The following is a 25418-nucleotide window of genomic DNA, read 5'->3' on the forward strand; positions in this document are numbered from 1 at the left end:
TAGTTGGTTAAATCACACTCTCAAAAATTTTGAATGCCCCGATCTCAGAAAAATCATAGCAAAGTAACAAGATGAAAGAATATACAGTAATTATTTGCTGTTTCCCAGCGTTCTGAGACTATATCTACTTTTTCATTATTTTAGCAGACATTATTGTAGCCGAACTACCTTAACTATACCACATACATCTTTGAAGAGAATTAATAATGTATGATTTGACTGGCCAGTATCAAAATAATTTGCCCACTTGGGATCCCTACTCAGATAGTGTTCTCTAGATTGTATCACTGTATAGGTGTACTTTAGAGTCCTAGCATTATGCAAAGATAGAATTGGAAGAAACTTCAGTAATCATTAAAGTAAAAATAGTAAGCATATCAAGAAAGTAGCAGTCCTGTGAAATGAAGCCAATGTCACACGGTGAGTTAATAATTGAGGTGGATTGATAACCTAGGTTTACCTACTGCTAAAGCATTGGCTTTCCTGATAATTTGTTTTTCCTGTAACTCTGTATACACCTTCACCGTGATAATGCTTCTCCATGTTATAGCCTACATAGGCTAATTCCCAAGTATAACATGCAATGAATCAGAACAACCTCCCTTTCCCATGGTCTCACCTCCTAACCCCACATTTCTAGCCAAGTCTCCTAATTTCAGGAAAGTGAGATCTGGCAGTGATTGCTCATTCTCAGTCCCTCGGTTTTGGCTTTGGTCTTTGCCTCTGTCCAGAGTCCTAAACTTGACTTTGTGATTTAAACAAGATCAGGGTACCAGAAATTCACATTAGCATCGGTCTATAGCTATTGCTACATTTCTAAATCCCCATGTCAGTATGGCTGCTTATGCTGCTTCTGAGTGGGAGGTGGAAGGAAGAATGAAAAACAGTGAAAAATTCCTACAATTAGCACAAATGGAAGCTGGAGATAGTTAAAGGAAATTTTGAGAAGGAGAGGGTAAACAACAGGGGAGACAATATTATATTGATAAAAATAGAGGCTCTGTGTTAGGTGAGCTGGTTAGCTTTACTGAGCCTCCATTTCATCATCACCTTTAAAAGAGAAGTAATGCCTACCTTAGATGGTTTGTGAGATATATAAAATCTAATACTGAATAAGCATTGGGACAATGCTAATAATGAGTATTAATTTGAAAACAGTAAAACCTGTTTTAGTAAGAAAATGAGGATAGAGGAGTCATCAGTTACTCCTTTAATTAATATGCATTATAACAAGCAGAAAAGCAAAGATATACACATAGATTAATCTGGAAAAATATAATGTGAAACTCCTAGAGTTCTTGCCTTAATTGAAATCCTGTAGAATTATCTTTGGCACTTTGTGGAACATCTCCAGCTAAGTGTTCCTGTGTTTGTTTTTCTTTTATTGTGGTAAGAACACTTAACACAAGATCTTCCCTCCATATATATATATATTTGTTTTTTTGTTTTGTTTTGTGTTTTGTTTTTTGAGACAGTGTCTCACTCTGTCACCCAGACTGGAGTGCAGTGGCATGATTTCGGCTCACTGCAGCCTCCACCTCCCAGGTTCAAGCGATTCTCCTGCCTCAGCCTCCTGAGTAGCTGAGACTACAGGTGCGAGCCACCACGCCTGGCTAAGTTTTGTATTTTTAGCAGAGATGGGATTTCACCATGTTGGCCAGGATGGTCTTGATCTCCTGACCTCATGATCCACCCGGCTCAGCCTCCCAAAGTGCTGGGATTACAGGTATGAGCCACCACACCCAGCCCCTCCATAAATGTTTAAGTATACAATACATTGTGGTTGACTATAGTGGCAATATTGTACAGAAGATCTGTAGAATTTATTCATCTTGTTTAGCTGAAGCTTTATGCCCCTTGATTAGTAACTACCCAGTTCTCCTCCCCACAGGTCCTGCTGATTACCATTCCACTCTGATTCTATGAATTTGACTCTTTTAGATACCTCATATAAGTGGAATCAAGCAGGGATCAGCAAACCTTTTCTGTAAAGGGCCAGATAGGAACTATTTTAGGCTTTGTGCCTGAGAGGCAAAATCACCAATATTTGTATAACAAACAAATTTCCACAAATTTTCATGATGAAATTCAAAATAATTGAGTCCAACTTTTTGTACATAAGTCTACTGATGAGAGTAGCTGAGTTCTTTTTATTGGGATGGTTAGTGTTTTCCTTAATTATTGATCAAACAAAATATTCCCTATCATCAAATTGATTGCTAATGTTCATCTGTAAAAGCCATTCCTAGAGCTTATGGGCTGTACACAACCAGGTGGCAGGCCTGATTTGGCACACAGCTGTGGTTTGCTGACCCTGATCTTAAAGGCTTAAGAAAGCAGGAGAGCTCTGAGACATTCTGATCAAATTAACATGCTAGCAAGTAACAGCTTAACTAGCCTCAGGCTAATTTTGAGTTATGAAGTGAGAAGTATAGCTGTAATAGTGTCTGAACATATTTGGATGTAGAGTGCAATTGGAAACAAAATTTGGGAATATGCATGGGTTCCTGATTTCTAAAAGAAGGTTCTTGGATCTACAACTGAATTTCCTTTCGCTTTTTACACTTGCATGAGCTTTCTGCAAAGAGGCCAGACAGGGTTGACAAATGCTTTCCTATTTGAGGATTCCCAGATATTGTGGCTATTTTAGCAGAAGAGAGAGAATACATCAAAGGCAGTGCCAAGTGATGCTCATCTCAGTTCTTCTCTAGAAGTACATGCTAGCCTGGAAGGGAAATTGACAATAAGAATGGAAATTAACTTTGCCTTTTGTATATGCCTAATGTGAAAACAATAGGAAAAGGTGAAGGGAAATCCACAGATATTCCCCAGATCCCTTTCCTATAGTTTTTAAAGATCCAAAATTGAGTTATTTGGTAAATACTAGTTTAGGTAAAAGTTAGAATGGAGAGGTGTACAGAAGTCTTAATAGTGATAAGATGCTTATATCCTCCTGCCATGCAATGATGAACATCTTATGATCCTGGGATGGATAGAGAGAGTGTCATTTACCTGCTGCTGTGGGACATTCTAAAAGTTAGGTAGAATGGAGAAATAAGGTCAATAAATGGAATCCGAATGTGTCACCACCCAAGACAAAAATACTTGGGTTTTTGAACTAAGTCAGCACTGTGGAGAGTCAGAAGGAGGAAGACAGAGAGCAATAGTTGAAGAAAGTCAGATGACGTGGTAGATTTGGTGTTGCCTTACGAAGACCTGCATTTCAGTGCAATTGAATGGTGATTGCCAGACACATTATTTTGTAGGACTCAGGATACCGACCAGCTCTGGCAACTTTGCCATATTCTGGTGATGGGGTAGAGAAAATAACCTGACATAACAGGGAGGCTATGGAAAAGGAGACAATAGGGGAAAATGTGGTATTTCAGAGGAAATATAAATAATCTGTAAATCAATTATGAATTTGAGTTCAGTGAAGGCATTCAAGTTTCTAGCTGAGCATTAAGGATCCAATGCAGAATGGGAAAGGATGGGGACCTCAATTTTAAGAGTACAAAGGAACTATAGTAGAAAAACCAGATCCAGAGGTGATTTATGGAAAGTTCAGTCTGAGCATGATGCAAGACCATATTTTACCCTTGAAGCCTCAGAGGCAGGCTGAGGCAGCTATCTAAAGACCATTGACAGCCCCAACCACCCACGTGCTGAATGGGGGTGGACATGCTGATGAGGAGTACAAGAGACAGATTATTATGGATTACACAAATATCTAAAATAGTTTTGATGTTCTTCATAAGCTAGCTAAAACTATGGACCCTTGTGAAAAGAGGCAATGTTTGGCTTACCCTGCCACAGATTTACCTGGCTGGTATATTATATCTTGAGTAGAAAATCATATTTTTCCATTTAATTAAATCACTAATTTTTATAATTCAATTTTTGTCTCTTCCCTGAAAAGCAAACTTAATCTCAACTTAGCAGCATTAGTTCTTAATTATGTAGGAGAACAGTACACTTCCACTGATGAAGAACAAAGCAACTAATCTTTACTATATTTGCTTTTCTCTTTATATCATTAATTGAGGGCCCACTAAATACCAGGTGATATACTTGGGTTATAAAGATAAATATGACATGATTTCTGAATAAAATAGCTTTAGAAATTTTGTTAATTATGATATGATCACTACTAGCGAAGAGATACATAAAATTGGTCCAGAGGCACAGAGGGAATAGTAGCTACTTATTTTTTTCTTTCTGATAGTGTTCAACAATGGCTTATTGGCAATTCAAATCACGTTTTAGACCATAAGTGTACTAAAATAATGTATGATGCATCTTTATTTTTTAAAAAGGTATCTGTCTCTAAAACAAAAATCTGATTTTTCCTCTGTAAAACAACAAGCAGAATACATAACCTTCTTGGTTATATAACAAACTCTGGTGATATTTATCTATTTGAATTAAGTGCAAAAATTCCTGCTGGGCATTTACTATCACAGAGTGCATCAGCTTCCATGGCCTGAGAACTGTTCCTGTTCAAATCAGCTTGATGAGGGGTGAAATAGGACAGGGAAAAATCCTTAAACATCCACTTGAAAAATGTGACAAGGAAGGTAAGGACAAACTTTTGTAGTGACTGTGAGTCTAAGGATTTAAGAATAGAGTATTTTTAACCACTTTGATTGGTTTGTATTAAAATAGAATAATTGTCAAAGGATCTAGTTACCATGGTAACTTACTATATTTTAAGAGCATGTAACTAAAGTCACTCTTTTAAGACCAGAAAATATTAAACACAATACAACAGGCATTTTTTTTTCCTTTTTAACATTAACTTTTACTACACAAAAATAATATAAAATTGAGTTTTGGGGGCCGGGAGGAAATGAGAAAAAGAGAGCACATTATAACATATTTGTTTCCCTTTTTATGAAGTTTACATTCTTAAAACATTTTTTTCTGTCGTATAGCAAACTAACAAAACCTATTTAAGAATCAGGTACACACATTTCTCATGTAAAAGAGTTGACCTTGTAAATATGCTACAGACATATATATGTGTGTGTGTATATATATACAGTGCTTATATATATAGAATATATATCATATATATTAGCAAAGAATTGTGCTGTTTTATCTGCAATGTGTGTAAATATATATATATATATTTATATTTTACTATGCACACTGTATATAAAACAGCACAATTCTTTCCCAGAGTAAGCCTTCAGTATACATGAATGTCAATAATTCTCTGCTTGCCCGATCTCCTTTTTCTTCTGACTTCTCTCTTTCTCTTTGTCCATTATTCACTTTCTTTCATTATATCTTTGTGTACTTTTTGTTTTGTAGTTCCCCATATTGCCTCTTAATTTCTTTTTTGTTTGCTTCCTTGTTTTCCTTTAAATACTTCTGCTTTTCTTAACTAGTTAAAAAATAAGATTAAGTATGAGAGACTTGCATGAAACTAGTGCTAGGATAACTCGATGGTCATAAAGCAGCATATTGTTAAAACGTCATATTTGAGCAGCATTTGATGCTGGATGAGGTGAGGTATAGGAGATATTGGGGAGATGGGTAAGAGAAAGGGATGGTAGGGTGAAGTTAGTTCAAAGGAGAAAGGTAAAGGTTATTTAAGGGATGGGAAAGAGACTGCCTGGCATCACTCAGGGTAGAAGTTTCTGTTTTCCCATCTAAGCCAGGCAGCTTAAGACAATCCCTGCTACCAAAATAGTGGAAGGATTTAGCATGAGGCTTTATTAGAGTAAGACAGAATCTTACAATGTTACGTATGTCATTTCATGAAGTGCATACCTTAGTGCAACAAAAGTTAGAAACAGAAATAGATATACAGTTGGTAAAAATAACTGAAATATAAAAGATATGCACTGGCAGCCTCTTTCTGCCAGATCAGACATTCTCATTGCTTAGCTTAACTTTCTCTGTATTCAAATTGTACTGGCTCAGAAAACTAGGTAGTTTAAAAACCCAGACTACAAGTTGTCTGTTCCCATGCATAGGAAGGAAAACTGTCCACCATGAACCTTTGTAGAATATAACATTTTTTTCCTCTTTAGTGATGGTAGTTTGATGACAAATGGCTTAAATTATCCTATTGTTTTACCATGGATAGAGTTGTTTGGAGGGTGTAGCTCAGATCTATAACAGGATCGTTTGGGGGAGCTTGCTGGCTTCTTCCATGCCCTGCAAAGCCCCAGAGAGCCAGGGGTCATTGTGACCTAAATGCAGGATGGACTGTAGTGAGATACAGCATGCCTGGTATCCAGCTTTTCATCCATAATGCCAGTCACTCCCAAACAAGGGGAACCAATCAATTGAGGCATGCATTCTTTAGCAGGTCATTCCAGGTAAGCTACATTTGAGGTGTTTTCCTGTATGAAGTTAGTTGAATCTTTTGATTTCCACCTTCCTGTTTGTATCTTCATTTATTTAGGTGGCTTTGTTTTTGATGTTTTGCCACTGTCACTGTCTAAATGATACTTCACAACTCCCTAGATTGGCATGCATTTGGTAGAGAAGAACACAAGCAAAATCACAGAAAAGGAATATCTCCTAAGCAGAATGATAAATTATAAATATTTAATTTGTACACATATATTTAAATATGTAAATATGCTACAGAGCATAATTAATTTATTGACATAACTGCTGAACTATTGTATAGTAAGTTGATGAGATAGTGATACAAGTGTTGTTAATTAGCATGTAATGCATTAAAGACAACCATATCCAACTTGTTAATAGTTAATTGGAGAGCTAATTATAAAGAAGCTCCATTAGAAATTCCCTTTTTGGGTATGTTCGGGCTCTCTTCTCATATTATGAAAAAGCGTGAGTTGCATTTTTTATCAACAGAGAAAATGAAAATAAAATTTATATGGTGATTGTACAATATGTTCTCAAAATCATAAAAGCCAATGGGTTGTGATCCGGAGAAACTAATGTTGCCCAATTCCTTTCTTAGGCAAGATTACACAGAAATATCATGGTGCTTATCCCGCTATGCCATTTTAGGTAAAGATATTATACAAGTGTTTGGAGAAATTTTCTGTATTTATTACTTATATATAGTTTCTTTAGGAAAACTATAATTCCTTTGAAGGATACTAAGATAATTTTTCTCCTTGAATTTACATGGTAGTCTTTAAAATTCTTTAAGTTTATGGGTTAGATTTTATCAAGGACTAGTAGGATAACTATCCCTGAGTGCTATGGATGTTAAATAAGAAAAAAACAACAAAATTTACACTCCTTTATAGATATAATTAAATGAATCAGAATATTTGTTGAATCTTATATGACATCAGGTTTTATAGGAATTCTTAATAATTTCATTTTTCTGGTTTTGAGAATGTTCCTAATGCAAACCATTGTTCCTTAAAGTGGTTAAAAGTCTTATAATGTACAGTATTGCACTGAAGAATCTTAGAAGAAATTTAAAATATTCAGTTTTCTCTTTCAAGAATATTAACTTTATTTTTTATTATGAAGCCTACAGGATTTTATTGGAAATTTTATTTTTTTAAGAATTAACTTTTAATTGTATAAGAATTTTTAGGAAAAAAATCCACATACTAGAGAAATGACAAAGAAGCAAAAACCTATCCCAAAAGCCATTTACCCCCAAAAAGCAATTAGTAACATTCTGTAAATGTCATTACAGAAACTTTCCTCTATACAAATAAAATGAATGGAATGAGTGGACCTGGGTAATGCCTTAACTTTTAGTACTTCTGGGCCATTCTAGCTCTGAGCAGCTGTTTCCCTGAAGTCACAGGCAGATTATTGCTTCCCTGCTTTTTCATCCCGCCTTCACCTCTGGCTGTTTCCACCATGGGGGTCTATGGCAACTTCACCCTAGATGTCAGATAGAAGATAATAGGATAGTTTATACTATAATCCATTGTTCCTGCCCTTTTGGAGTGATCTAGATTTCTGTGGAGAAATTTTCATGTATTTTCTCTTCATCCGCTGAATACATCTTCAAGGAATCAAATTTAGTAATTTCAAATCAACCTAATCTTCCACATGAAGTATTTATTGGGTGTCTATTATGTGTTAGGCATTGTTGTAGGGACTTGGAGATACATCAGTAAATTAAGCAGACAACGATTCTTGCTCCGTTGGAGTTTAAAATTTAAAAGGGGAGATGGACATTAAACAATAACCATAATAAATCAGTAAATTATATAGCATTTTAGAAAGTGATAACTACTGTGAGAAAAAGGTGGACTGGCATGAAGGGGATTTGAGTGCTAAGGCAAGGGTAGGGATAAGTGCTATTTTCAGTAGAATAATTGTGGAAAAGGTGATACTTGAACAAAGATTTTAAGGCCAGGGAGTTGGCCATGTGACTGTCTTTGGGAAAAACATTCTATCCAGTAAAACCACCAGAGAAAAGTTTCCAAAGCAAGACCATGCCTGATATATTCAAGGAAGCTTGTGTGGCTGTAACGTAGGGAGCAAGGGAAGAGCACTAGGAGATGAAAACAAAAAGGTAGCAAGAGTCTGTCCACTGACTGTTGCAGTCCGTGCAAAACTTTAACTTTTAGGCCGGCACAGTGGCTCACGCCTTTAATCCCAGCACTTTTGGAGGCCGAGGCAGGCGGATCACAAGGTCAGGAAATCGAGACCATCTTGGCTAACACGGTGAAACCTCATCTCTACTAAAAATACAAAAACTTAGCCAGGCATGGTGGCGGGCACCTGTAGTCTCAGCTACTCGGGAGGCTGAGGCAGGAGAATGGCATGAACTCAGGAGGCGGAGCTTGCAGTGAGCCGAGATCGAGATCGCACCACTGCACTCCAGCCTGGGCGACAGAGCGAGACTCTGTCTCAAACAAAACAAAACAAAAACAAAAACAAAAACAAAAACAAAAACCTTTAACTTTTCTTTGAGTTAAATAGGGGACTACCTCAGACTGTTAAATAGAACAACACATGACCTGAATTACATTTTTAAAGATCATTCTAATATTTGTGTTGAAAATAGCCTGCAGGATTGCAAGGGCAGAAAGAGAGAAAATTACAAGGCTATTGAAATAATCTGGGATGAAAGATGACACAGTGGCTTGGACCAGAAAGGTAACAGTGGAGGTAGTGAAAAGTGGCTGGTTGCTGGATATGTGTTGAAGGTACAACAAGGCTTCCTGAGAGATTGGAGTCCAAGGTGAATTCAAGTTTTGTGACCTGAGCATTTTCAGGTGCCTCCATTAAGATGGGGAAGGCTGCATGTGGGACAGGCATGGACATTAATCAGGAGTTCAGGTTTTAACAGGGGGAGATTGAGTTGCTTATTAGACATCCAAATAGATATCTTGAATAAGCAATTGTACAAACAATTTAAGAGCTTGTGGCAGAGATCTGAAAGGGAGATATAAATTTGGTTGCCACTGGCAAATGGGTACTCTTTATTTAAAGCCATAAAACTAATGAGATCACTAAGAGAGATAGAGCAGAGAGTCAAAGATTGAGTCTGGAGCCTTCAGCATTAGGAGAATGAGTACCTGCCCCACACACATCTATTGGTTTTTGAATATCTTAAAAAATATTATATTTTTCCTTTTATCTATTACATTCCAATATTCCTTCTTTGATAATATGTATATATAAGGGATATAAATGTGCTATTCACAGCACCTAATAGAAATGCTCATGTTAGACTCAAGCCCAAATGTTTTACACTCTATTGCACTTAAAGTATCCTATGGTATCTTTTTTGTATATATCATTTTATAGATGGAATTAGGAATCTATCTGTACTTAAAAATGTGTTATCTCTCACGTTATTTCTATCTCTGACCTTTTTCTTCTCTCCTTACACTCTCAACATAAGTGAGTCCATCATTTTGTTTTCAGTGTATTTCTAAAGATTCAGTGAATTTCCAAAGATTATCTTAAAACAGATCTTTATAATGTAAAATCTTGCATGTCTGTTGCCTCTGTGTATTTAGATGTGAGCCTCAACTGTCCAAATTGGAGAGGAGAGAAATACAGTTTCTTAAGTCACGTAAGTATGCGTATTATAAAAAAATTTGCATGAAAGATTTTGATTTTATTGGTATTCAAAGTGTTTATTGTTTTAGAAATGACATTATAATGAACCAAATATTTTATCAGGACTTTGTGGGGCATAATTATTTTTAAAAGTATTTATTGTGATGAGTAACATACATGCATCAAAATAATGTAATGAACCAGATTGTAAGGGATATGTAATTGAAATGATTATTTGAATTTACTTTACACGTGTGTGTGTGTGTAAAAGCTTCTGTGAGGATGCTGTTGTCTATTGCTTTGCTCCTCCCCTCAAAGTGATGAACAGCATTGCAGATTTTGGCAATAGTTTATTTACTGAGTATCATCATGAAGAAGAGTAATATGTTTTGTAAGATATTTTTTAAAAACTTTTTAATTTGAAAGGTTTTTAGTCATGGAGAATTTGTACAATTAGTAATTGGAATTCTTGTATACCCAGATTCTTCAGATGTTAATATTTTACTAATTTATTCTTTCTTTCTTACTCTGTAATTGTTTTATCAAAACATTGGTAGTAATTTATATACATGATGCCCCTTTAACTCCTAACTATGTTTGTGTACATTTTCCATAGAATAAGGACTTTCACTTACATATAACAAGAATACACTTACCAAGATTAAGAAATTAACACTTCCTGGGTGCGGAGGTTTATGCCTGCAGTCCCAGCACTTTGGGAGGCCAAAGCCGGAGGATCGCTTGAGCTCAGGAGTTCAAGACCAGCCTGGCCGACATGGTGAAATCATGTCTCTACTGAAAATACAAAAATTATCCAGATGTGGTGGCTCACTCTTGTAATCCTAGCTATTTGGGAGGCTGAAGCATGGGAATTACTTGAGTCCGGGAGGCGGAGGTTGCAATGAGCCAAGATTGTGCCACTATACTCCAGACCGAGTGACAGAGTGAGATCCTGTCAAAAAAAGAAACAAGCAAACAAGCAAACAAACAAACAAAAACACTTGGTCAGGCACGATGGCTCACTCCTGTAATCCCAGCACTTCGGGAAGCTGAGACGAGAGGATGTCTTGAGCCCAGGAGTTCAAGACCAGCCTGGGCAATACAGTGAAATCCCATCTCTATTTTAATAAAAGAAAAAAAATTAAAAAGAAATGAACACTTATACAATGCTATTATGTAGTCTATAGACCTTTGTCAAATTTCAACAATTATCTCATGTTTAGTCACTAACCACACATCATTTACTTTCATTAAATCACAAACCTTGTTTATAAAATGTCACATCAACTAGTGCCGGTGTTTTGTTACAGAATTGTGATAGTTGGGCATAGTTAGTTAGCAAATGACATTGTGTGTGTAACCTCTCTGTGATCAGCAGCGTGAGAGTTCTTACTGCTTGAATCTCCTTAGTAACCAATTGATTTAAATATTAGTGATGCACTGATTCCCATTATGCTGGGAATCTAGAAATAGAATTCACAAGTAATTCATCTATGGAAGCAGTAGTCATCTATAAACGTCAGCTGCAAAAATTTGTGCTGGTTGTGCACACCTGTTTTTTAGTGCTACAATATTGCACATATTTTCTATTATAATAAACTTTATAAAGTTACTTTATTTTTCCGGTTAAATATTTGACACTGTCCAGTTCAAAGACTCCTACAGATGAAATGTCCCAAAATGTCTCCTCTTTTTTTATTAAAAAATTAAATACACATATACATTGAGTTTACACAAAACATATATGAATGAATGAAGAGAAAACATGTTCCTGAGAAAGGATGGCAGTTTTGTTATGTGGAAAAAGGTTGGTATATGTTTACATTTTAGTGCATCTACCTCTGTCCTCATTGGTCACTGATGAATTAAGTCAGAATACTGGGATTACCTATTGTCTGCCTTTGATCCACTAACGTAGTCCCCTTTTCTTTAAGATTTATTTAGATTAATGTTTTTAATCTGAGCAGTTAGCACTGTAATGTGATTGATAATTATTTGATTCAAATATAATTTTAAAAATATACATCGTGGAATAGTATGCAACCATAAAACAGAACAAGATCATGTCTTTTGCGGGAGCATGCGTAGAGCTGGAGGCTACTATCCTTAGCAGATTAGCACAGGAACAGAAAACCAAATACTGCATTTTCTCACTTATTAGTGGGAGCTAAATGTTGAGAACTCATAAACACAAAGAAGGGAACAATACGCTGGCGTCTACTTTAGGGTGGAGGGCGAGAGGAGGGAGAGGAGCAGAAAAAGTAACTACTGGGTCCTAGGCTTAATACCTGGGTCATGGAATAATCTGGACAAAAAACCCTCAAGACATGAGTTTACCTATGTAACAAACCTGCACATGTACCCCTGAACCTAAAAAAAGAGTTAAAATGTTAACCATATACAAATCCTAGAAGAACATTCATTTATGAATTAAATTTGAATACATGGAAAATTACACGTATATTTAATTTGTTTTACTAAATTAACTCTTAAAACTTTGCCTTTTATGTCTGGGCATATATTTAGCACTTTTGGAAAAGGTATTATTAACTAGACTAGGGTATAGTGTTACATTTACTTAATTTGCCATGATATAAAATTCCTCAATTACTACAGTACACATGTTGCATACCAGGCAAAACTCGGTGGATCTCCAGCAAGTATTACACAAATGTTACCCATACCAATATAAAAATATTTTATTCATTGTACTCTAAAATATTTTATTCATTGTACTCGTGGTTATTGTATTGGAAGTTTCCCCACTCTCACCCACACACACCAATTGCTCTTAAGCAAAATGAGTTGAATTTGGCCCAGCAAGATTACAGAATTACCTTGCCCATGACTGAAGTTAAAGTGCTATTAGTGGAACTGAAATAAAATTGGAGACAGCAAAAAATAAGTCGTTTTTAAACTTTTGAATAATTTTGTAGTCAGAAATGGTGACCCATATAACTTGGGATTTTTTACATTATTTATAATGTAAGCATAATATTAAAAGATACTTGGAAATGTACTTTCAAAAATACTTTCTGCCAAATAAAGAGATTAAGACTGAGTTGTCTATTCATTGATTTCATTTATGTTGAATACTTAATATTTAGAAAATACAAGCAAGTTGTTATTGTTTCCACTTCAAATCTGAACAAGGTATTTCTACCATCCTCTTTCAAGCTACTGGTTTGGTTTAATTGATGAGCATTCTGAGATTTTTAAGAGAAACTCTTGAGAAAACATGGCATTTTCAGTTGTATTTCTATGAGTCAGGATTTGTCACTACTTTGCAACCAAAATGGAGTCCACACATAATTTGTCTATAGAGACAGCAGTCATCTATAAACCTCAGCTGCAAAATTTTGTTGTTAAAATACATGTAATTCAATTTATTGGATATATGTACTGTAATTTTGAACTTACAAACATTAATATATGCTATTAAAATGCCACTTTTAGTGGAGATTTAGGGGACCAAATAAAGGTTTCTGCTGTTAAAACAGTTTGATAACTGCTTGGTGGTTTGAATTTCTCAGAAATAAAAGAAGTACAGATCTATAGGGTGCTTTTATAAGCTGAAAGCATCTTCAGCATTTGCATGAATGTGTTGCAATTACAGATAAAAAGGAAGCTTGTCCTTGCTTCCCACACTTTCCTAAATAGTTCCAAATAATCCTGTTCTTTAAGGTATCAGTCATCTGAATTATCTCACTGCTGTCTTTCCCAGTGGTTACAGTTGGGCCTGGAGTCAGATGAGCATGTGCAGCCTGCTTAGGGCTGGGAGAAAGTGTTGGCTGCTTACTAGCAATGGCATTGTGAGTTTGTTCCCTGGAGGAAGACTGCGAAAAGATGGGTGAAGTAAAATACAGAGAAAGAAAATTGGTATGAAGGAAAATGGCGAAGTCAGGAGCAGACGAGACCACTCCAAGGACAGAGAAGGTACCTGGGCTCCTGAGAAAACAGAAAGGAGTAGCTCAGTATGGCTCTTAGCATTTTGTGAAATTTCTGACAGGCAACTTTGAGGCCGTTTCTATGCCATAAAGAGAAAAACTGATGCAGGTTCTCATGAATATTTTCTTTTGAAGAATACTAGGTTTTTAAAATCATGGTATTGGCAAGACAAAGCAATAGTAAATATTATTTTATAATAATATTTTTCCTGGAAGATTAAAAATATTTTAAATTAATATCAAATATTTAAAATAACAACAACAAAGAAACCAAAGCCAAGAAGCAATGCCCATTTATATTCCAAAGGATTTTAATATAGATTTTATTCTGAAATTTACAGGAATACTATTAAATAATATTTGAATAGTCATCTAAGACTTTAGTAGATTTATATGTTATCTTCAGGAAAAATTTTGCTATGGATGGGAAGAGAGTGAATAATGGAAAACAATCTCTCGGGTGTTATACTGATTACTGGGTGACAAAATTATCTGTACACCAAACCCCTGAGACATGCAATTTCCCCATGTAACAGACCTGCACATGTGCCCCTTGAACCTGAAATAGAACTTGAAAAGAAAAAAAAATTGCTGTCTTTGTCAGTAAAAAGGGTGTAGGAAGAGCATTTTGAGCCATGAGATTCTTGTATTATTCATTGGTTAATGAGTATCTAAATTATCAGTTGTGTATAATGTAATTGGATGTTGTGAAGAGCACGGTATGAATATTAAGGTTTTTTTTCTTTTTTCTTTTTTTTGGATGAGTAGTTAACATGTGTAATGGTAGAGATGACTGAGTCATTTTTAGAGCCTATTGTGTTTTATATTATAGGGTCTTGCTGTTTCAAAATCCCTTTTTGGTTGAAATTCATGCCTGGCACTTTTAAAGCCTGAGAGTACGGCTGCCTTCCAGAGGCTCATACCTGGGTAGAGCTTGCCATGTTCCGTGTTTATTTTGAAACCAATTTACTTTTGGTGAACCTAACAGGGCTTCTTATTTTGATGGCTCATTAGACAGAAAAGATAGCAGTAACAGTGTTTTATTTTACTTTATTTTATTTATTTATTTTTTAAATTCAGCTAAGCACATTTACACACTCCATTTTTTGTTCTTGGAGAGCCTCCCTTCAGACCAGGACACAAATTCTCAGCAGGGCCATTGCAGAGGCCCCTGAAGAACCTCTTATCTGTTTGCACACAGCAGCTAGATTGTACTTTTTTTTTTTTTTTTTTTTTTTTTTGAGACGGAGTCTCACTCTGTCACCCAGGCTGCAGTGCAGTGGCCGGATCTCAGCTCACTGCAAGCTCTGCCTCCCGGGTTCACGCCATTCTCCTGCCTCAGCCTCCCGAGTAGCTGGGACTACAGGCGCCTGCCACCTCGCCCGGCTAAGTTTTTGTATTTTTAGTAGAGACGGGGTTTCACTGTGTTACCCAGGATGGTCTCGATCTCCTGACCTCGTGATCCGCCCGTCTCGGCCTCCCAAAGTGCTGGGATTACAGGCTTGAGCCACCGCGCCCGGAGATTGTACTTTTTTTAATTCAAATCTAAAAATGTCTCTTTCCTCTTTAACATGATTTTCGGGCTTGGTCTTGCTTTAATCAGAAAATTTGAGGTTTTTAGACACCATCCAGATTTCTGTCTCAAGTGCTTTTAAGGTCCTATGCGCCCTGGCCAGGCCTCTCTTACCGGGTTCATTTCGCCCCATGTGCCCCTAGGCAGTTAGCATTTTGGTCACATAGCCCTGTATACTGTCCCTGGAAAATATGATGTCCCTCCCTGTCCTGGACTTTAGATATGTGGTATCCTCTCTCCTTTGGTCTGTCCTAACCAACTCTTTCCCATCCTTCAAGACAACCCATTTATGCCTAGTGTTCCATTATTGGAACGCTAAGTCTGTGAGAGTTATTTATATCCTACTGCTCAAGGTCATCACCAAGGTCTGATTGCAAAAATTCCAAAAATCAAAACCTCTTTCATAAATGGGTTAAAGAACTTAGCCTCCTAGTGACCATAGAATAGACCAACACTCTCTTTTTGCTATCTCTTAATATTATATACTGCTACTTTCTAACATGTGTCATATCACAACTGTTATTAAATTATTAATTTTGTGATTGGAACTTCATTTTCAGCCTGCCCAGATAGAATGTAAGCTCTGTTTAGGCACCTGGAACAGTGCCATGAGCATGGGGATATGCAACAAATGCGTTTAGATGTACACATACACACATATATGTATTTTATAAAGAGATTCTTTAGAGGTCTTATAATTGATTGCTTTAGTATTAGAGGCAGGACAGGTAATACAGACTACATAACAGTAAATGACTGTTTTTTAGTTGTTGTATGTTTTAGTTTTTGTTTTAGTTTTTGTTTTTTTTGGGGGAGTGGGGAGATGGAGTCTCAGTCTGTCACCCAGGCTGGAGAGCAGTGGCGCGGTCTCGGCTCACTGCAAACTCTGCCTCTGGGTTCAAGTGATTGTCCTGCCTCAGCCTTCTGAGTAGCTGGGGTTACAAGTGCGTGCCACCACGCTCAGCTAATTTTTGTATTTTTCGTAGAGATGGGGTTTCACCATGTTGGCCAGGCTGGTCTCAAACTCCTGACCTCAGGTGATCCGCCCACCTTAGCTCCCAAAGTGCTGGGATTATAGGCATGAGCCACTATGCCCAGCCATGACTCTTTTTGAAAAGCCTGAATGTTTTTGCTTCACAACTCTGCATCATTTCTAGTCACAAGGATGTGATTTTGTTAAGTCTAGACCAATATGAACATTAAACTGCATTCTAATTTCAAGAACTAATGACAAGCAATTAAATAATATATTCAGCTACAGCAGATTTGGGCTTTAAAATGATTGCTTAAGGGTATTTAAAAAATATATCTGTTTCCTAATATTTGGAGTCTTATACTTTCATTTCTGCCTTCTTTTTTTTTTTTTTTTTTTTTTTTTTTTTTTTAATAATAAAAGTCTCTGGAAAGAATTGTGGCTCTAGACATGGGAGTGTTCCTGCCAGTATAATTGGGGTCATACAACTTTCAGGGCTTAAATGGGCTTTGGGGAATAGATGTTTTCATCAACTAAAAAGACATTTCCTCTAGGATATCTTGGCCACTTCCTATTCTCATGATCATTTTTGAGTTATCAGGCAGAATTTTCCCCCCTTCCTTTCCTCTTTTTTTTTTTTTTTTTAATTATAGTCTTGAGTATTCGTTTTAGCCACAAATTAAAAAGTAAGCAATATATCTTCTTGATACTGCCTTGTTGAAACCAAATCATTGGCATTTCTTTTCCTTTAGGTGTTACAAAGAAACTGAAAGGGATACCACTTTATTAGCTAAAATTATTTTTGTGTGTGTGTTATATTTCTTAGGGGCACTGTAATTCAATTTTGCAGCCACTTTTGGGCCTTGTGAATGCCTCGAGTCAGTTCGTTGCAAGGTTTTGAGTGCTGATACTTATGCTGGAGTAGCTTTTTGAAACAGTAAATTAATATTTTCTTCAAGATAAATATATAACTTCTGTTTTTACTTCTAACTGATACGGCCTTCTCATCTTTATTAATGGTTTCTCAGTATTTTTAAATAAACCTTTTATTTTGGAATAATTTTAGATTTACCAAAAAGTTGCAAAGATAGTACAGGGAGTACCTATATACTCTTCACCCTTTATCACTATTAACATTTTCATTACATGATACACCTGTCAGAAATTAAGACATTAACATGGATAAATTAGTATTAATGAAACTCCAAACTTTATTTGGAATTTAACAGTTTTTCCACTAATAATCTTCTATTTCAGGACCCAAACCAGGATTCCACCTCTCATTTAGTCTCCATCTTTTCAACATAAAAACAAAAACGGACAAAAAATGAGATAGAGATTAAGCAAAAGATTGATTGATCCAAAGTGTTATGGTCTATGTCAGTAATGAGAAGAACCATCTTATATATATATATCTTGAAGGCAGTGTCATCCCCTTCCAGTATTGTGTAGCTGTTACTGAAAATGTTCTTTGGAGATGGATAAGTTTTTGCTTATTCACATTTATTTGTCTTTCTTGTGAAGACACCTAAGATAGTGTTTATATTATTAGCAGTCATTATTTAAAGAATCAAGAATAGAGATAATACAATCATTAATGAGTGATTATTCAATATGTGTTTTTTTTTTTTATTATTATACTTTAAGTTCTAGGGTACATGTGGATAACGTGCAGGTTTGTTACATATGTATACCTGTGCCATGTTGGCGTGCTGCACCCATCAACTTGTCAGCACCCATCAACTCGTCATTTACATCAGGTATAACTCCCAACGCAATCCCTCCCCTCTCCCCCATCCCCGTGATAGGCCCTGGTGTGTGATGTTCCCCTTCCCGAGTCCAAGTGATCTCATTGTTCAGTTCCCACCTATGAGTGAGAACATGCGGTGTTTGGTTTTCTGTTCTTGTGATAGTTTGCTGAGAATGATGGTTTCCAGCTGCATCCATGTCCCTACAGAGGACACAAACTCATCCTTTTTGATGGCTGCATAGTATTCCATGGTGTATATGTGCCACATTTTCTTAATCCAGTCTGTCACTGATGGACATTTGGGTTGATTCCAAGTCTTTGCTATTGTGAATAGTGCCGCAATAAACATATGTGTGCATGTGTCTTTATAGCAGCATGATTTATAATCCTTTGGGTATATACCCAGTAATGGGATGGCTGGGTCATATGGTACTTCTAGTTCTAGATCCTTGAGGAATCGCCATACTGTTTTCCATAATGATTGAACTAGTTTACAATCCCACCAACAGTGTAAAAGTGTTCCTATTTCTCCACATCCTCTCCAGCACCTGTTGTTTCCTGACTTTTTAATGACTGCCATTCTAACTGGTGTGAGATGGTATCTCATTGTGGTTTTGATTTGCATTTCTCTGATGGCCAGTGATGATGAGCATTTTTTCATGTGTCTGTTGGCTGTATGAATGTCTTCTTTTGAGAACTGTCTGTTCATATCCTTTGCCCACTTTTCGATGGGGTTGTTTGTTTTTTTTCTTGTAAATTTGTTTGAGTTCTTTGTAGGTTCTGGATATTAGCCCTTTGTCAGATGAGTAGATTGCAAAAATGTTCTCCCATTCTGTAGGTTGCCTGTTCACTCTGATGGTAGTTTCTTTTGCTGTGCAGAAGCTCTTTAGTTTAATGAGATCCCATTTGTCAATTTTGGCTTTTGTTGCCGTTGCTTTTGGTGTTTTAGACATGAAGTCCTTGCCCATGCCTATATCCTGAATGGTATTAGCTAGGTTTTCTTCTAGGGTTTTTATGGTATTAGGTCTAAGATTTAAGTCTCTAATCCATCTTGAATTAATTTTCGTATAAGGAGTAAGGAAAGGATCCAGTTTCAGCTTTCTACTTATGGCTAGCCAATTTTCCCAGCACCATTTATTAAATAGGGAATCCTTTCCTCATTTCTTGTTTTTCTGAGATTTGTCCAAGATTAGATGGCTGTAGATGTGTGGGTGCAGTGTTTTTAACTATTAGGAAATAATTTGATGATTTTTGAAGATTTTAAGTTTTAGAATAGGTAAGAATAGAGCCTTTACTGAGGATTATTACATCTTTGTCCTTTTATAATAATTGATCTGATTCTAATAAGTATGGCATAACTTGTCTTTATGATAAATCCATAGGCTGAAGTATAGTCCCCTTACCTTTCAGATACAGAGATTCAACTTGTAATTATCAAACTCTTAAGAAAATGGTTGACGTTTTTCTATATTGTAAAATACTTGCTTGGGAAATTTTTATAAAAGATGTCAAAAACGGATGAAAACTTGCTTAAAACTACTTAATAGGTGCTTAAGAAATATATTTAGGTACAAGAGTGTGGCAGTTGGTGAATGTATGGTGGGGTTATTTTTTCCTTAACTGATGCAGGAATTTTATGAGCCTGGTGTTGACTTTTATCTGAGGACTATTATGTCAAGTTGTATTATGGAGACACTTCTCATTTTAGTCATTTAGAAACCAGTCACTTATTTCTAGATATTGTTGTGTAACTGAGTTGTTCATACTTAAGAGTATACATTATGTAGTAATTAATCTATACCAATATATACTCCTTCAGTTGAACATACACTTGGAAATTGTAGATAAATAGGGAAACTGATGTGAACAAAATATGATGTTGTAAAGAATAGAATAATGATTGCTAGTATTTTATTTCTATCATCTATGTCCATATTACTGATAGATAATTTATGTATAACCATATTACATTGGCTTTGTTATGCCTCAGCAATGATTTTACTGCCTTTTATTTCTGAAAATTATTTAACTAAGAGCAGTTATGCATAATTTAAATGACATCAGGATGGTAGTAAGGAGAACTTACTTCTAATGATGGAGCTATTACATTAACTTAGTGATCTCTGGTATTTTACTTGTTCTCTTTGAGTCTCAGTTGCCTCATCTGTGAAATGAAATGTTTAGACTAAAAACCTCTAAGGAGTGTGTTAGCTTTACAGATGGATGATTTTGTAGTTCTTTCTTTTTTTTTTGAGACGGAGTCTTGCTCAGTCGCCCAGGCTGGAGTGCAGTGGCGTGATCTTGGCTCACTGCAACTTCCTGGGTTCACACCATTCTCCTGCCTCAGCCTCCCAAGTAGCTGGGACTACAGGCGCCCACCGCCACGCCCGGCTAATTTTTTGCATTTTTAGTAGAGACGGGGTTTCACTGTGTTAGCCAGGATGGTCTCAATCTCCTGACCTCGTGATCCACCCGTCTCGGCCTCCCAAAGTGCTGGGATAATTCTTTCTTTTTTTAATCATGAGGAATTGTTATTCAGTGTTTGTCTGGCTGTGGAGATAATCTAGGCCAAATCATGGATTTCTGTAATAACCCCTTGGTCTGTGCAATCATCATGGGAGCAGAGGTCTATACCAAATGTGACAAGTACAAATGCTTGAAGTTATCTGCTAGGTACAGAACTGAGTGAAAAAGGAAAACATAGGGCCCTGATGATCCAGATAATCCATGCTCTTTCTAATGGTGCAACTATTACTCAGCTGCTAGGGACTGTAGCCCCGAGGAATGCCAGATCTTCTGACCTGTCAAAGGATGCTACATAAAAGGCTGTTTATGTGAACTCTCACAATCTTCAAATGTTAGCACATAATTTTATTTAAAGAAATTCACTCTGTGGACTAAATTAAATATTCAGTATGCCAGAACCCATCCTTTGTATGCTAGTCTGTAATTTCTGTTCTATTTCAGTAGACTTCAAACATTTCTGCTCATTCCAACATTAAGCAATGCCTTTCTCATCAAAACCTAGTATACGCACACACATGTGTATGTGTATGCATGTGTATATATATACATCTATTTATATATATGACACTAAAACTGAAACTTTATACAATAATGTGTATAATACAATTATATTTTCTATTTTATTCTATATGACATTTTAAAATTCTGTTCTGTATATTTATATTTTATTTCTTGAAAAAAGTAATCACCCTCACATTCATAAAGTCATTCGTGATTTACCAATGGGTTGACTTATTTTTGTAGAGACGGGGTCTTACTATGTTGCCCAGGCTGGTTTTGAGACTAGGAGGCCTCAAGCTCGGCTTTCCAAAATATTGAGATTACAGGTGTGAGCCACTACACGTGGTCAAGGGTTGACTTCTTGTTCATGACTCTTTTGAAAAATTTAGATGGCAGTATTCTTCATACTTGAATATGATTTTCCCACATACAGATCAGAAATCTGAAATATCTCAGAGGTGATTTTCTCAGCTTGATATCTTAAGAAACATTCCAAAACCACTGTATATTGTTTGCTGATGATTTGAGATTTCCTTGTAGCCCAAGTCATCAGTACACTGGGAAACAGTAGTGTCTCCAAGAAGACAAGACTGAGCGCAGAGGTAGGAGAGAAGAATCAGAGATATGCTACTTAGGAAACTGAATTTGAACATCACATTTTTTCTTCTTTTTAATTGCCTACAGATGGCATTTTTTCGTGCTTATTCACATGCACAGAGCTGTGTCTATGAGCATCCTTGTCTCTTCCAAATGTTTTAGTGTTTTTCTGGCAACTAAAATTAGATTTTGTTAGATAATAAATATAGGTGACATTATAGATTGGATTCTGTCCATTTGATTTATATTATTATTAGGCAATTTATTTGAAATCAATCAATGTTCTCTACATAATGTCAAGTTCATCAGTAAAGTTTCTTTCAGCTTTCACATCTTATAATTTTACAGTTGAAAACTCATGTATGGTGGTGGCTTTTATAATGTCACAAAGAAGCCTGAAAAAGTTCACCTTATACTTTTTATTATTCATATGAATAGGGCATACATTTACTGATAAAAATTGTTATACATATATAAAAATAAGCACTAAATAAGGCATTTAGTGCTTTATGAATTAAACTCTTTTGAAAGTGTTGCATGGTGTATGTTATAATTTTATAGATATCTGTGGAGAAATATCCTAAAACCATATATTTTGTTAATGAATTATTGAATATTAATGCCGTATTACACTGCTCTTAGTGAATCATTTGTATTGTTATAAATAAGATTTTAAAAATTTGGGTAGCCTTTAGATTTGATCTTTTTTTTTTTAAGATTTTCTTTAAAACACATTTGATCCCCAATTCCCAAACTTAACTTGAAGGAATATGTCATTCTTCAACAGATCGAAAAATAGGATGTGTTCTTGCCAATTTCTTATTAGGTAATTTAAAATACACCCAGAGGCTCTATTTTGTATTGATTTTGAGAGCATGGTTAGGTGATGATATGGCTTTCTGCTATTAAGGTCGACATGGACCAGCATTTGTTGAGTACTCACCATGAAAAAGTGGTTTTCATACATTATTCATTTTGACACCACTTGCATAGGGTATTTGTGTCACTTTCATTTTACTAGTAAGGAAGCTGGAGTTAATAACAGTGTTGCAATGTTAGTGGCAGAGTCCATGTTCTTAACTATCATGTTACTCTATATCCATATTTAGTGTAATAAAGATCTACTCACAATCTGCTGATAATTACATCACCACACTTCTTAGAATATAGTGGGAATGGTTATATACATAAGCATGGTTAATATTCATTCAATACGCAATGGTAAAGATGTACCTGTTGGATTATGAAAATGCTGCACATTTTTTTATAAATGAAAATTAGTTGTTGCTCCATACTGCTCCCTCCCTACCACTCAAAGTCTCTCCCCAGTACCTCAACAGGTCTTCCATGATTAAAAACTAGAAGATTCTTGATTGCATGGTATTGGAGGAACTAACCACAGCATGCCCCTGTGCTCAGACCCAGGTTGTTTCTGAATGGCTGGTTTGGTCAATTGATTGCTGCATAGTTTGAAATCATCCTTGCATGTCAGTGTTTAACTTGAGGAGACAAGTATGATTTGTCAACTAACACTGCTTAATCTGCTGAAGTGAAAGCACACAGAGTGAAGATGAACAAGGATTCAGCTAGATAATTTTTATCTGTTCTTAGGAGAATTAAGAGTGAACGTGGAAATTCAGTCATCTCAATGAAGGTGATGCAGGGCAGTCAAGCCCCCAAACTGGGACTTAACCTGGAATGGTTCTTGACTTCACCCAGAAAAGACCTCAAGGGTGGCCCACTGGTAAAAGAAAGCAACTTAATTATTAAGTGTTCAGTAGAGGTATTTCTCCTTGCATAGCAGCACTAACCCATAGGCCATGTCTCCAGAGTGGCAGTATATGGGCTATTGGCTAGTTATATTGATAACCATTCTTAGTTACATGCAAATTAAGAGAGAGGTCATTTAGAACTTTCTAGAAAAGAGATGTGGAGTTTCTGAAACTATAAAAGGTAACTTTTGAGTTGTTGCTATGGTGCATTGCCATGGCATTTGTAAATTGTCATGGTGCTGGTGGAAGGTGGGAGTGTCTTCATGTTAATGAGCAGTTAGGGCAATTAGACGTTGCTTTTGTCACCACCTCCAGGCTTCAGCTGGCTTCTTCATTGACCAGATCGTACTCCAATTAGCATGCTCAGAACCAGAAAAAAAGTACTGCCTATCTCCTACCTCAGGCAAGCCTTGATGAATTCTAAAGAGCTCAAACCATTATCCATTTCCAAGGCTAGCAAAATACTCCTAGAGTCTTAAATCCTTTGTTCCTGAGAAAGTACTTTAAAAATGGGTGGGTGGCAATATGTAAATTCTTGGTATATAATCTTGGTTTCCAAGTGAGACAGGAAACAAGGATACTTCACTAAATGCCATCCACTCATGGACTACTTAAGAAGGTTGAGTATCTCTAAACTTAGAGACTCTGTTTACTTTTACATGTGTTTCTTCTCTTGGAAGGCAAATTAAAAAAGGATGCATTTTCTTTCTTTCTTTTTTTTTTTTTTTTTTTTTAACAATAGTAGCTATTATCTTTTGGCATTATCTACAAGAACATAATTGATAACAACAAGATTGTGTTTTGTTATCTGCCACAGGATGTTAAAAGAATAGAATATCAGTCACTGAAGTGAGCAAAGTACTTACTTAGTTGAAAGTATTTAAAACATTCTACAGCAAGTATTAAGTCCTTTCTGTACTATGAGACTTGTAAACATTCAAAGGAATGTGAAGATCTCTGAGTCTATATGGGTATAATATATACTTATTTCTTCAGAAATTGATTAAAATGCACAATGAATTTATCAATTTTTATAAAAGAATGCACCAATACAGGCAGTATATGAGACATGTTATTCAATTTTCATAGGAGTTTAGCAATATGAATAAACTGCCAGGTAATGAGAATAAAAATACCAAACTTTTTGATGAATAACTATGATAAATTATAGATTTAGGTTGAGTTTCCTCAGCCTCTGTTTGCTGGTAATGACAGTGTTAAGTCTAAAGAGATACTGAGGACAGGAGAAACTGTTTTTCAAGTAAAGAACCTTGATTTTAGAAAAAAACACAAAAATGTATGGCCCTATTTTCAAATACTGTAGATAGATCAGACATGATTCACATAACCATTTACTTTGTTTCCTAAACTGTACCTACTTCTCAGTAAGCAACTGTAAATATATTCACTTCCTTGATGCTCAGCAATGCTTGCTTACCTGAGCATATGCAGACATTATTTTTTGAAGGTAGATATGTCAATATTTCCTATTCATTTTTTTTACATTATTGCTACTCTTATACAAGTCTCTCCTTAAAGCTCAGCTAGCCTTTAGTTACAGTTCTTTAAGCAAATTTTTAGAACAGTCAATAATAAACAGAAAAATATTTTAAAATAGTGTGTACTTTTCACTATTGGCTAAAGGTAACTTTTTCGCTTTAGTTGAATCAGGGTTGTTTTAAAGATAAATTGGGATGTGTCTAGAAAAATAACAACTCAGTTATTTTAGGCTGTTTGTGTTCTTTCTGGATGACAGAATAACTTCAGTTTTAAGTGTCAGATGTTACAATTAGCCCTC

The 25418-nt window shown here is 35.9% G+C and overlaps 1 protein-coding gene and 1 long non-coding RNA gene across 4 annotated transcripts in view; both read left to right on the forward strand.

Annotated features, from left to right (window-relative positions):
• Positions 1-25418, forward strand: part of PRR16 (proline rich 16) — a 312506-nt gene that overhangs the window by 57937 nt on the left and 229151 nt on the right. The window lies entirely within an intron of this gene.
• On the forward strand, positions 9937-13042 carry LOC144341331 (uncharacterized). Its single transcript, XR_013418198.1, has 2 exons — positions 9937-9994; positions 10598-13042. It is a non-coding gene; the product is annotated as an uncharacterized LOC144341331 (long non-coding RNA).

The sequence above is a fragment of the Macaca mulatta genome, chromosome 6 (assembly GCF_049350105.2).
Source record: "Macaca mulatta isolate MMU2019108-1 chromosome 6, T2T-MMU8v2.0, whole genome shotgun sequence".
NCBI lineage: Eukaryota > Metazoa > Chordata > Mammalia > Primates > Cercopithecidae > Macaca > Macaca mulatta.